Source organism: Nerophis ophidion, linkage group LG21 (genome assembly GCF_033978795.1).
Source record: "Nerophis ophidion isolate RoL-2023_Sa linkage group LG21, RoL_Noph_v1.0, whole genome shotgun sequence".
NCBI lineage: Eukaryota > Metazoa > Chordata > Actinopteri > Syngnathiformes > Syngnathidae > Nerophis > Nerophis ophidion.
Window position 1 is genome coordinate 25,170,892 of NC_084631.1, and position 13,458 is coordinate 25,184,349.

At 41.3% G+C, this 13,458-nt stretch overlaps 1 protein-coding gene across 3 annotated transcripts in view; it reads left to right on the plus strand.

The window, feature by feature from the left end:
- The window catches only part of ntrk1 (neurotrophic tyrosine kinase, receptor, type 1), a 279,190-nt gene that overhangs the window by 210,257 nt on the left and 55,475 nt on the right, over window positions 1-13,458 (plus strand). The window lies entirely within an intron of this gene.

Genomic DNA, 13,458 nt, shown 5'->3' on the forward strand with positions numbered 1-13,458 from the left:
TTCCGCCGCAAAACTGGCACGCTCCACAGCTCACAGTTTTCACCTGATCGGAACCGTTCAAGTGTTAAAACGTTCCAAATTTTCAACAATGCAAAACTACGACATTTCTCAGCCAATTCAAAATTCCCCCATCCACACACTCCGCTCACCTTGGACAATCAAACCAGCATTTTCCAAATACAAAATTTTTTCTTACAGGAATTCTCGGTTTTCCAGAGCCCGATTTGTCACCATTTCCTGGAAAGTTTTCACAGTCCACATTTTTCAACCGTTTTTGACCATTCTGCTGTTATGGTTAACTGATGGGAGATGACGGCAGACTAACACCAGAGGGCTGTAGTGTACAGAGATTTAATATATATATATATATATATATATATATATATATATATATATATAAACTACATATCTATAATAATCAAACAATAGAAAACGAACTAAGGGAATGGAATGTGAACTACAGAACTACAAGTGTATGTGGTGTGAGGCTATGTGTGTTAACTGAAGTGTGTGTTACCAACGTGTTGACGAGAGCGAAGGAACGTCCAGGGGAACAAGCAGGTGATCCGGGATACAAGCGGGGGTCCGTGGGGCTGAGAGGGGCGTCAAGAGATCCGAGTCCAAAGGGGGTGTCGAGGATAGAGGGAGGCAGTCAAAGTCCAGAGGGAGAAGAGAGATGCACAGCTCTCTTTCCAGGCAACGGGGGGCACTGCGGAGGAGACACAAGGAAACACACTGAGAACATGGAGAGGGAGAATCACAGGGAGAGCAGGATCGCATAACGCAGGATTACAGCTTACTGAACGTCAGTAGAGAACTAAGTTCCCGCGAGGATCCCTGGGTCCACTGGTCTCTTAAGCAGCTCATCGTCATCAGTCACAGGTGTGTACTGCGGCCAGCTGCGGTGGAGAGTGGGCGCGGTCCGCTTGATGAGTGTGGGGGCGTGTCTGGAATCCGCCGCGGGTCCTCAGGTTGGACCCACAGCGGAGGGAGACGCAGAATACGCTTGTCCCACAACATCTGCTTTCAAAACCTTCCTCTTAATTTGCACAACAAACTTTACTTATTTTTTTCGTACAAATTCCCCAGTGTTTCTGAAATTCCGGTAAATTCCCATTCTCAATTTCAACTGTTACTTTTTCAAGCGATTCCAAAAATTCCAACCCCAACCAGTCGTATCATCTAAGACAATGGGGATCGTATCAATATTTTCTAAAATTCCCTGTTTTCCTGAAGTTCCCAAATTTCCAGGAAATTTCCATTCAAATGAATGGACGTGTTCATAGTTCTACAATGCCCTAAATTCGCAAGATTGTGCGGCATTTTTAAATCCGATTTTGACCCTTCAACCATCCATCTACAATTTTATTTCGGAATATTGAACGCAAACCATGTTTTCCCTTTTCCCAGTAATTTTCTCCCATTTGACAATGAATGGTAATTATACAATCGACTGCATATCCCACATTTTTCATTCGATTCAAACTGGTCCACCATCCACATACTCCACTCACCTTGGACAATCAATTTACCATTTTCCAAAAAACAGGAATTCCTAGGTTTTCCAAAACCCTACTTTCACATTTTCCTGGAAAGTTTTCATAGTCCAAATTTTTCAACCGTTTTTGCACATTCTGCTTTCAAAAATTTCCTCTTAATCTGGACAGCAAATGTTCATATTTTTTTCTCTGTACATATTCCTGGTGTTCCTGAAATTCCATGAATTCCAAAATACCCATTCTCAATTCCAACTGTTACTATGTCCACATTTTTCAACCCAATCCAAAAATTTCAACACCAACCCAGTCATATCATCTAATACAGGGGTGCCCACACTTTTTCTGCAGGCGAACTACTTTTCAATTGACCAACTCGAGGGGATCTACCTCATTTATATATATCATTTATATTTATTTATTTATGAAAGAGACATTTTTGTAAACAAGTTAAATGTGTTTAATGATAATACAAGCATGTGTAACACATATAGATGTCTTTCTTTCACGAAGACAAGAATATAAGTTGGTGTATTACCTGATTCTGATGACTTGCATTGATTGGAATCAGACAGTAATGATGATAACGCCCACATTTTCAAATGGAAGAGAAAAAAAAGTTGTCCTTTCATGAAAGTGGTTGGTTTTTGGCATCTAATTCATCCAGCTTCCATACGCTTTACAAGAAAAACATTGGCGGCAAATTCCGTAGCTTGCTTGATTGACATTCACGGCACCCGAGGGTCTTGTGAGATGACGCTGGCTGCTGCCAGTTCATTATTATGAAAAAATGACAGAGAGGAAGGCGAGAAACACTTTTTATTTCAACAGACTTTCGCGCCGTCCCTTCCGTCAAAACTCTAAAGGCCGACTGCCCATTTTCGATCTTCACAATAAAAGCCCTGCTTCATGCTGCCTGCGCTAAAAAAATAAGAGTCTCGGAAAGCTGGCGTGCACAAGTGATGTGCACGCCAGCTTTCTGAGGGATCGCTTGTGCACGCCAGTTTTCCGAGACTCTGTATTTAGTTAGCGCAGGCAGCATGAAGCAGGGCTTTTATTATGAAGATAGGAAATGTGCAGTCGGCCTTTAGAGTTTTGACGGAAGGTACGGCGCGAGAGTCTGTTGAAATAAAAAGTGTTTCTCGCCTTCCCCTCGGTCATATTTTCATAATAATGACCTTGCAGCAGCCAACGTCATCTCACAAGACCCTCCAGTACCGTGAATGTCATTTAAATGACGTCTTGGTGAATATTGATGATCACTAATCTTTAGGTCTATTTTTTTTAAAAGCCTGGCTGGAGATCGACTGACACACCCCCCGCGGTCGACTGGTAGCTCGCGATCGACGTAATGGGCACCCCTGATCTAAGACAATGGTGGTCGTACCAATATTTAAAAAATTCCCGGTTTTCCCCCAAATTCCAAATTTCCAGGAAAATACCCATTCAAATGAATGGACATAATCATAGTTCTACAATTCCCAAAATTGTTCGCCATTTTTAAACCCAATTCCGACCTTTCTACCATCCATCCACAATACACTTTTGGTATATTGAATGCAAAACATGTTTTTCCTTTTTCCTGTAATTTTCTCCCGTTTGACAGTGAATACAATCGACTGCATATCCCACATTTCTCAACCGCTTCAAACCGTTCCACCATCCACACACTCCACTCACGTTGGACAATCAAACCACCATTTTCCATATAAAATTAAAAAATTACAGGAATTCCCAGGTTTTCCAAAGCCCTATTTTCACCTCTTCCTGTAAAGTGTTCACAGTCCACATTTGTCAACTGTTTTTGACCATACTGCTATCAAAATTTTCCTCTTAATTTGGACAACAAACTTTCCATTTTTTTTTCTGTACAAATTCCCGGTTTTCCTGAAATTCCAGATTTTCGAAACACCAATTCTCAATTCAAACTGTTACTACGTCGACATTTTTCAACCGATTTCAAAAATTCCAACGGCAGCCCAGTCGTATCATCTAAGACAATTGATGCTATAAATATTTTTTTTTAATTTCCAGTTTTCTCGACATTCCCAAATTTCCAGGAAATTCCTATTCAAATGAATAAACATATTCATAGTTCTACAATGCCCTAAATTCTCAAAATTGTGTGCCATTTTTAAATCCGATTTTGACCCTTCAACCATCCACTAGAATTTTATTTCGGTATATTGAACGCAAACCATGTTTTCCCTTTTCCCAGTAATTTTCTCCCATTTGACAATAAATGGTAATTATACAATCGACTGCATAGCCCACATTTTTCATTTGATTCAAACTGTTCCACCATTCACATACTCCACTCACTTTGGACAATCAATCTACCATTTTCCAAAAAACAAAACAAACAAAAAACCGGAATTCCTAGGTTTTCCAAAACCCTACTTTCACCTTTTCCTGGAAAGTTTTCATAGTCCAAATTTTTCAACTGTTTTTGACCATTCTGCTTTCAAAACCTTCCTCTTAATCTGGACAACAAATGTTCCTATTTTTTTCTCTGTACAAATCCCTGGTGTTCCTAAAATTCCATGAATTCCAAAATACCCATTCTCAATTCCAACTGTTACTACGTCCACATTTTTCAACCGATTCCAAAAATGTCAACACCAACCCAGTCATATCATCTAAGACATTGGTGGTCGTACCAATATTTTAAAAAATTCCCGGTTTTCCCCAACATTCCAAATTTCCAGGAAATTCCCATTCAAATGAATGGACGTAATCATAGTTCTACAATTCCCAAAATCGTTCGCCATTTTTAAACCTGATTCCGACCTTTCTGCCATCCATCCACAATACTCTTTTGGTATATTGAGTGCAAAACATGTTTTTCCTTTTTCCTGTAATTTTCTCCCATTTGACAGTGAATACAATCGACTGCATATCCCACACTTCTCAACCGATTCAAACCGTTCCACAATCCACACACTCCACTCACCTTGGACAATCGAACCACCATTTACCATATAAAATTTAAAAAAAATACAGGAATTCCCAGGTTTTCCAAAGCCCTATTTTCACCTCTTCCTGAAAAGTTTTCACAGTCCACATTTGTCAACTGTTTTTGACCATTCTGCTTTCAAAATTTTCCTCTTATTTTGGACATCAAACTTTCCAATTTTTTTCTCCGTACAAATTCCCGGTTTTCCTGAAATTCCAGGATTTTTGAAACACCAATTCTCAAACTCTTACTAGGTCAACATTTTTCAACCGATTCCAAAAATGCCAATGCCAGCCCAGTCGCATCATCTAAGACAATTGATGCTATAAATATTTTCAAAAAATTTCCGGTTTTCCCGACATTCCCAAATTTCCAGAAAATTCCTATTCAAATGAATAAACATATTCATAGTTCTACAATGCCCTAAATTCTCAAAATTGTTCGCCATTTTTAAACCCGATTCCGATCTTTCAACCATCCATACACAATATTATTTTCCCTTACCCAAATTTCCCGGTTTTCCCGGAATTTCCAATAATTTTCTACCATTTGACAATGAATGGGGTATGTACAATCGACTGCATATCCCACATTTCTCAACCGATTCAAACCGTTCCACCATCCACACACACCACTCACCTTAGACAATGAAACCACCATTTTCCATATAAAATTTGAAAATTACAGGAATTCTCAGGTTTTCCAAAGCCTTATTTCCACCTCTTCCTGGATAGTTTTCACAGTCGACATTTTTGAACCGTTTTTGACCATTCTGCCTTCAAAATTTTCCTCTTAATTTGGACAACAAACTTTCCAATTTTTTTCTCCGTACAAATTCCCGGTTTTCCTGAAATTCCAGGATTTTCGAAACACCAATTCTTAATTTAAACTGTTACTACGTCAACATGTTTCAACCGATTCCAAAAATTCCAACGCCAGCCGAGTAGTATCATCTAAGACAATTGATGCTATAAATATTTTCGTTTTTTTTGACATTCCCAAGTTTCCAGAAAATTCCTATTCAAATGAATAAACGTATTCATAGTTCTACAATGCCCTAAATTCTCAAAATTGTTCGCCATTTTTAAACCCGATTCCAACCTTTCAACCATCCATCCACAATATTATTTTCCCTTACCCAAAATTCCCGGTTTTCCCGGAATTTCCTGTAATTTCTACAATTTGACAATGAATGGGATATGTACAATCGACTGCATATCTCACATATGTGATCCGATTTGAACCCTTCCAACATCCACACACTTAACTCACCTTGGACATTTAAGCCAGCATGTTTCCCGGTTCCGAAAATTTCCTGATTACCCAAAATTACCAGGAATATGCCCCCATTGAAAATGAATGGGCAATATACAAACCTCTCCGTATCCCACATTTCTGATCCGATTTGAACCCTTCCAACATCCACACACTTAACTCATCTTGGACATTTAAGCCAGCATGTTTCCCGGTTCTGAAAATTTCCTGATTACCCGAAATTACCAGGAATATGCCCCCGTTGAAAATGAATGGGCAATATACAAACCTCTCCGTATCCCACATTTCTGATCCGATTTGAACCCTTCCAACATCCACACACTTAACTCACCTTAGACATTTAAGCCAGCATGTTTCCCGGTTCCGAAAATTTCCTGATTACCCGAAATTACCAGGAATATGCCCCCGTTGAAAATGAATGTGCAAAATACAAACCTCTCCGTATCCCACATTTCTCATCCGATTTGAACCCTTCCAACATCCACACACTTAACTCACCTTCGACATTTAAGCCAGCATGTTTCCCGGTTCCGAAAATTTCCTGATTACCCGAAATTACCAGGAATATGCCCCCGTTGAAAATGAATGGGCAATATACAAACCTCTCCATATCCCACATTTCTCATCCGATTTGAACCCTTCCAACATCCACACACTTAACTCATCTTGGACATTTAAGCCAGCATGTTTCCCGGTTCCGAAAATTTCCTGATTACCCGAAATTACCAGGAATATGCCCCCATTGAAAATGAATGGGCAATATACAAACCTCTCCGTATCCCACATTTCTGATCCGATTTGAACCCTTCCAACATCCACACACTTAACTCATCTTGGACATTTAAGCCAGCATGTTTCCCGGTTCCGAAAATTTCCTGATTACCCGAAATTACCAGGAATATGCCCCCATTGAAAATGAATGGGCAATATACAAACCTCTCCATATCCCACATTTCTCATCCGATTTGAACCCTTCCAACATCCACACACTTAACTCACCTTGGACATTTAAGCCAGCATGTTTCCAGGTTCCGAAAATTTCCTGATTACCCGAAATTACCAGGAATATGCCCCCGTTGAAACTAAATGGGCAATATACAAACCTCTCCGTATCCCACATTTCTGATCCGATTTGAACCCTTCCAACATCCACACACTTAACTCATCTTGGACATTTAAGCCAGCATGTTTCCCGGTTCCGAAAATTTCCTGATTACCCGAAATTACCAGGAATATGCCCCCGTTGAAAATGAATGGGCAATATACAAACCTCTCCGTATCCCACATTTCTGATCCGATTTGAACCCTTCCAACATCCACACACTTAACTCATCTTGGACATTTAAGCCAGCATGTTTCCCGGTTCCGAAAATTTCCTGATTACCCGAAATTACCAGGAATATGCCCCCGTTGAAAATGAATGGGCAATATACAAACCTCTCCGTATCCCACATTTCTGATCCGATTTGAACCCTTCCAACATCCACACACTTAACTCATCTTGGAGATTTAAGCCAGCATGTTTCCCGGTTCCGAAAATTTCCTGATTACCCGAAATTACCAGGAATATGCCTCCATTGAAAATGAATGGGCAATATACAAACCTCTCCGTATCCCACATTTCTCATCCGATTTGAACCCTTCCAACATCCACACACTTAACTCACCTTGGACATTTAAGCCAGCATGTTTCCCGGTTCCGAAAATTTCCTGATTACCCGAAATTACCAGGAATATGCCCCCGTTGAAAATGAATGGGCGATATACAAACCTCTCCGTATCCCACATTTCTGATACGAGTTGAACCCTTCCAACATCCACACACTTAACTCACCTTGGACATTTAAGCCAGCATGTTTCCCGGTTCTGAAAATTTCCTGATTACCCGAAATTACCAGGAATATCCCCCCGTTGAAAATGAATGGGCAATATACAAACCTCTCCATATCCCACATTTCTCATCCGATTTGAACCCTTCCAACATCCACACACTTAACTCACCTTGGACATTTAAGCCAGCATGTTTCCCGGTTCCGAAAATTTCCTGATTACCCGAAATTACCAGGAATATGCCCCCGTTGAAACTGAATGGGCAATATACAAACCTCTCCCTATCCCACATTTCTGATCCGATTTGAACCCTTCCAACATCCACACTCTTAACTAACCTTGGACATTTAAGCCAGCATGTTTCCCGGTTCTGAAAATTTCCTGATTACCCGAAATTACCAGGAATATGCCCCCATTGAAAATGAATGGGCAATTTACAAACCTCTCCGTATCCCACATTTCTGATCCGATTTGAACCCTTCCAACATCCACACACTTAACTCATCTTGGAGATTTAAGCCAGCATGTTTCCCGGTTCCGAACATTTCCTGATTACCTGAAATTACCAGGAATATGACCCCATTGAAAATGAATGGGCAATATACAAACCTCTCCCTATCCCACATTTCTGATCCGATTTGAACCCTTCCAACATCCACACACTTAACTCACCTTAGACATTTAAGCCAGCATGTTTCCCGGTTCCGAAAATTTCCTGATTTCCCGAAATTACCAGGAATGTGCCCCCATTGAAAATGAATGGGCGATATACAAACCTCTCCGTATCCCACATTTCTGATACGATTTGAACCCTTCCAACATCCACACACTTAACTCACCTTGGACATTTAAGCCAGCATATTTCCCGGTTCCGAAAATTTCCTGATTACCTGAAATTACCAGGAATATGCCCCCGTTGAAAATGAATGGGCAATATACAAACCTCTCCGTATCCCACATTTCTGATACAATTTGAACCCTTCCAACATCCACACACTTAACTCACCTTGGACATTTAAGCCAGCATGTTTCCCGGTTCCGAAAATTTCCTGATTACCCGAAATTACCAGGAATATGCCCCCATTGAAAATGAATGGGCAATATACAAACCTCTCCGTATCCCACATTTCTCATCCGATTTGAACCCTTCCAACATCCACACACTTAACTCACCTTGGACATTTAAGCCAACATGTTTCCCGGTTCTGAAAATTTCCTGATTACCCGAAATTACCAGGAATATGCCCCCGTTGAAACTGAATGGGCAATATACAAACCTCTCCGTATCCCACATTTCTGATCCGATTTGAACCCTTCCAACATCCACACACTTAACTCACCTTGGACATTTAAGCCAGCATGTTTCCCGGTTCCGAAAATTTCCTGATTACCCGAAATTACCAGGAATATGCCCCCGTTGAAAATGAATGGGCAATATGCAAACCTCTCCGTATCCCACATTTCCGATCCGATTTGAACCCTTCCAACATCCACACACTTAACTCATCTTGGACATTTAAGCCAACATGTTTCCCGGTTCCGAAAATTTCCTGATTACCCGAAATTACCAGGAATATGCCCCCATTGAAAATGAATGGGCAATATACAAACCTCTCCGTATCCCACATTTCTGATCCGATTTGAACCCTTCCAACATCCACACACTTAACTCATCTTGGACATTCAAGCCAGCATGTTTCCCGGTTCCGAAAATTTCCTGATTACCCGAATTTACCAGGAATGTGCCCCCATTGAAAACAAATGGGCAATATACAAACCTCTCCATATCCCACATTTCTCATCCGATTTGAACCCTTCCAACATCCACACACTTAACACATCTTGGACATTTAAGCCAGCATGTTTCCCGGTTCTGAAAATGTTCTAATTACCAGGAATATGCCCCCATTGAAAATGAATGGGCAATATACAAACCTCTCCATATCCCACATTTCTCATCCGATTTGAACCCTTCCAACATCCACACACTCTACTCACCCTGGACATTCAAGCATTTCACTTCCACTCACGCGTATCGGCAGTTGGACGCCGTGCGCCCATATGTCATTCACGCGCAATCCCTACCAAAAATGCAAATTATGGTTATTATTATTATTGTTTTTATTAGAGCTTCCACGGTATACGTGACACTCGGATCCCAAAAGGTGGCCTGCTCCTATCGCTCCTGTGTTTGTCAAACTGCGCGCTCGGAGGACTCAATAGGACTCTGGAAGATCTTAATGGGGGTTTGAGGCGAGGGCTCTGCAGAGAAGGAAAAAGCAAAATGTTCTTCCCAAATGGCTCTTGTACAAATGAAAGCGTGCTCCCGCCATCTTTTAATGGAGCTCTCTGCCAAGCGGCCTACAATAACACAGCAGCGCGTGAAGCACAACATGGCCGACCATTTCATGGCGAGGACAAAAGCGAGAACCTTCCACGGTGGCGTCTTAATTACCGCTGGGCTTGTTGTTTGCGGCTCTCAGACGCATTAGTGTGAAAGTTGCCCGAGTCCAGAAGGAGTGCATTAGCGCCGCATTACTGCCAATGATATCATCTGTCATCTGCACATCGGCGACACCGGCGAGGACATGGAGCCAATGCATGAGCACCCAGGGACAGATAAGGAGCCTCAGGAAAAAGGCTTGGATAACCCAGCTCAGATCCGATTTGAGTCCGGCCTAATGGACTTGTGCCGCCTACTCCGGAAAAGCGCTTCATCTGCCGTGAGTGGCAGGCTGTAAATGCAGCAGATCCATCAACATCGGCCCCACTGGTGGACGGACGCTCGTTAACCGCCAGCCCTTTAATTACCCTTCATTACCTCCCAGAACAGCGGGTGTTTACTGCTGAGTGGCCCGCCGCGCCATTGATTCCCCGCACTCGTCTGCAGGCCACCCTTCTACATAAAAAAACAACTTTCTTTTTCTAAGAACACAACACCTGGTGAGGAGAAAAATGCCTGCAATTTGTACTTTTTTTTTCCCGTTTTGCCTCCAAGTTGTCATATTGGCCAAGCCTTGAACCCCTGCAGGGGACTACCATTGCTCACGGGCATCAAACTCAAGCCCCGCCGGATAGATTTGGCCCACCATGCCATTTAACGTGGACCGTCACAATATTTAAAATAGCCGTGTCATTTAATGTGGTCCATAACATTTTTTATCGTGGCTTACCACATCATGCGTGGCGCAGTGGAATAGTGGCCGGGCGCAACCCGAGGGTACCTGGTTCAATCCCCACCTAGTACCAACCTTGTCACGTCCGTTGTGTCCTTGAGCAAGACACTTCACCCTTGCTCCTGATGGGTGCTGGTTAGCGCCTTGCATGGCAGCTCCCTCCATCAGTGTGTGAATGGGTGAATGTGGAAGTAGTGTCAAAGCGCTTTGAGTACCTTGAAGGTAGAAAAGCGCTATACAAGTACAACCCATTTATTTATCATTTATTTATCATTTTAATTTGGCCCTCTACATCATTTAATTTGACACATTACACCATTTAAAGTGACCTGCCACATTATTTCGAGTGGACTACCATTTCATTTAACGTGTTCTGTCATATTATTTAGCGTGGCCCGCCACATCATTTCATGTGGTCTGCCACGTTATATAATATGGGATACCATGCCATTTAAAATGGCCCGTCACAATATTTAAAAATGCCCCACTACTGTCATGATTTCCTACTTGGATCATGTCATATTCAGTTTTTGTTCCGTCTTTTCACATCCTGTTTAGTATTCGTCTCCCTTAGTTCCTGGTGGCACTTCCTGTTTGTTTCCGTTGCTATAGTCACGTATTAGTGTCACCTGCATCTTGTTTTTCACGCGCACCTGCCTCCTAATTTCTGTCCTTATATAAACCTGCCTTTTCCGTTACTCACTCTCGCAGTCTAATTTGCTGTCCGATGCAACAGGTGACCTCGCTATCCCCGATTGTGGTAAAAGTATTTTTGTATTCGTTAGCTTACACGCTGTTCCTCTGTTTGTTTCCCTAGCTCACATGCTAGCACCTTTTGTTCTTTCTAGCACCCATGCTAGTTCTGTTTGTTTTGTCTGTAGTGCCTTGTGCAAGTGTTTTTGTTCTTAGTTTGTTCTTTAGTATAAATCATCATTTCTTACCTTCATGCTGTGTCTTATCCGACTGCATCAACGAGAGAACGCACCCGCTTCACCACAATGCCAGCAAAGCGTCACAACTACGTCATTTAACAAGGTCTGCCACATCATTTAATGTAATCCATAACATTGTTTAACGTGGTTTACCACATTATTTAATCTGGCCCGTTACATCATTTAATTTGACACACCGCACCATTTAAAGTGGCCCGCCACGTTATTTCAAGTGGACTGCCTTGTCATTCAAGGTGTTCTATCACATTATTTAGTGACATTTTGTCATTTCATGTGACCCAATGTTATTTTACATGGTCTGTCACATCATATAAGGTTGCCACCGAATCATTTAATGTGGCCTGTGAAAATATTAAAATGGCCCACTATGTCATTTTACAAGGTATGCCACATCATTTAAGGTGGTCCTATAACATAATTTAATTTAACACAACATCTGCGATGAGGTGGCGACTTGTCCAGAGTGTACCCCGCCTTCCGCCCGATTGTAGCTGAGATAGGCGCCAGCGCCCCCCGCGACCCCGAAAGGGAATAAGCGGTAGAAAATGGATGGATGGAATTTGACACAACACATCTTTTAATTTGGCCCACCACTTTATTAAAATTGCCTGTCATATCATTGTTCTGAGAAATTATTTTATGTGCCCCGCCATGTCATTTTATGTGGTCTGCCACATTATGGCCTGCCACAATGATATAACGTGGCCCGCAATGTCATTTTAAATGGTCCGTCACAACAGTTAACATGGCCCGCTTTGTCATTGTACGTGGTCCGCAACATCATTTAAGGTGGCCCTATAACATCATTTAATTTGACACAACACATCTTTTAATTTGGCCCACCACTTTATTAAAATTGCCTGTCATATCATTGTTCTGACAAATTATTTTACGTGGCCCGCCATGTCATTTTATGTGGTCTGCCACATTATGGCCTGCCACAATATATAATGTGGCCCGCAATGTCATTTTAAATGGTCCGTCACAACAGTTAACATGGCCCGCCTTGTCAGTGTACGTGGTCTGCAACATAATTTAACGTGGCCCATCACCTCGTTTAATTTAACACACCACATGAATTCATGAGGCCTGACACATAATTTTAAGTGGCCCGCCATGTCATTTAAAGTGGTTTGTCACAATATGTAGATATACAAACATAATAAAATTATCACTTACTGTAAAATATCTGCTCTCACTAGGATGTTTATATCTTCCCGTCTAGATAAAGAATTGCTAGTAATCTTTACACAGGGTTAAAAAAAAACAAAAAACGCAAACAAGTGTTTTTTTCTGTCTTTCTCGCCGTCCCTGGGTCTAAGTTGTATGTCAAAGTTGGATGTCAAAGTTGACCAACTTGTGGGTTTATGTCCACAACCTTCTACTATCCAGGTGAGATTTATGATTTATAATCTAGAATTAACTTTCACCAACTCAGAGGCGATGCAGCTGACTTTTGCTGACGTTTATTTACGATTTAGAATGCATATAAAAAGCAAGTGTTCTTGTCTTTTCTTTTTAAGTTGAACTCTCTAGACCAGGGGTCACCAACCTTTTTGAAACCAAGAGCTACTTCTTGGTTACTGATTAATGCGAAGGGCTACCAGTTAGATACACACTTAAATAAATACATTTCCAGAAATAGCCAATTTTCTCAATTTACCTTTAATACATAAATCTATATATATATAAAAAAATGGGTATTTCTCTCTGTCATTCCGTCATACATTTTTCTTCCTTTTACGGAAGGTTTTTTGTAGAGAATAAATGAT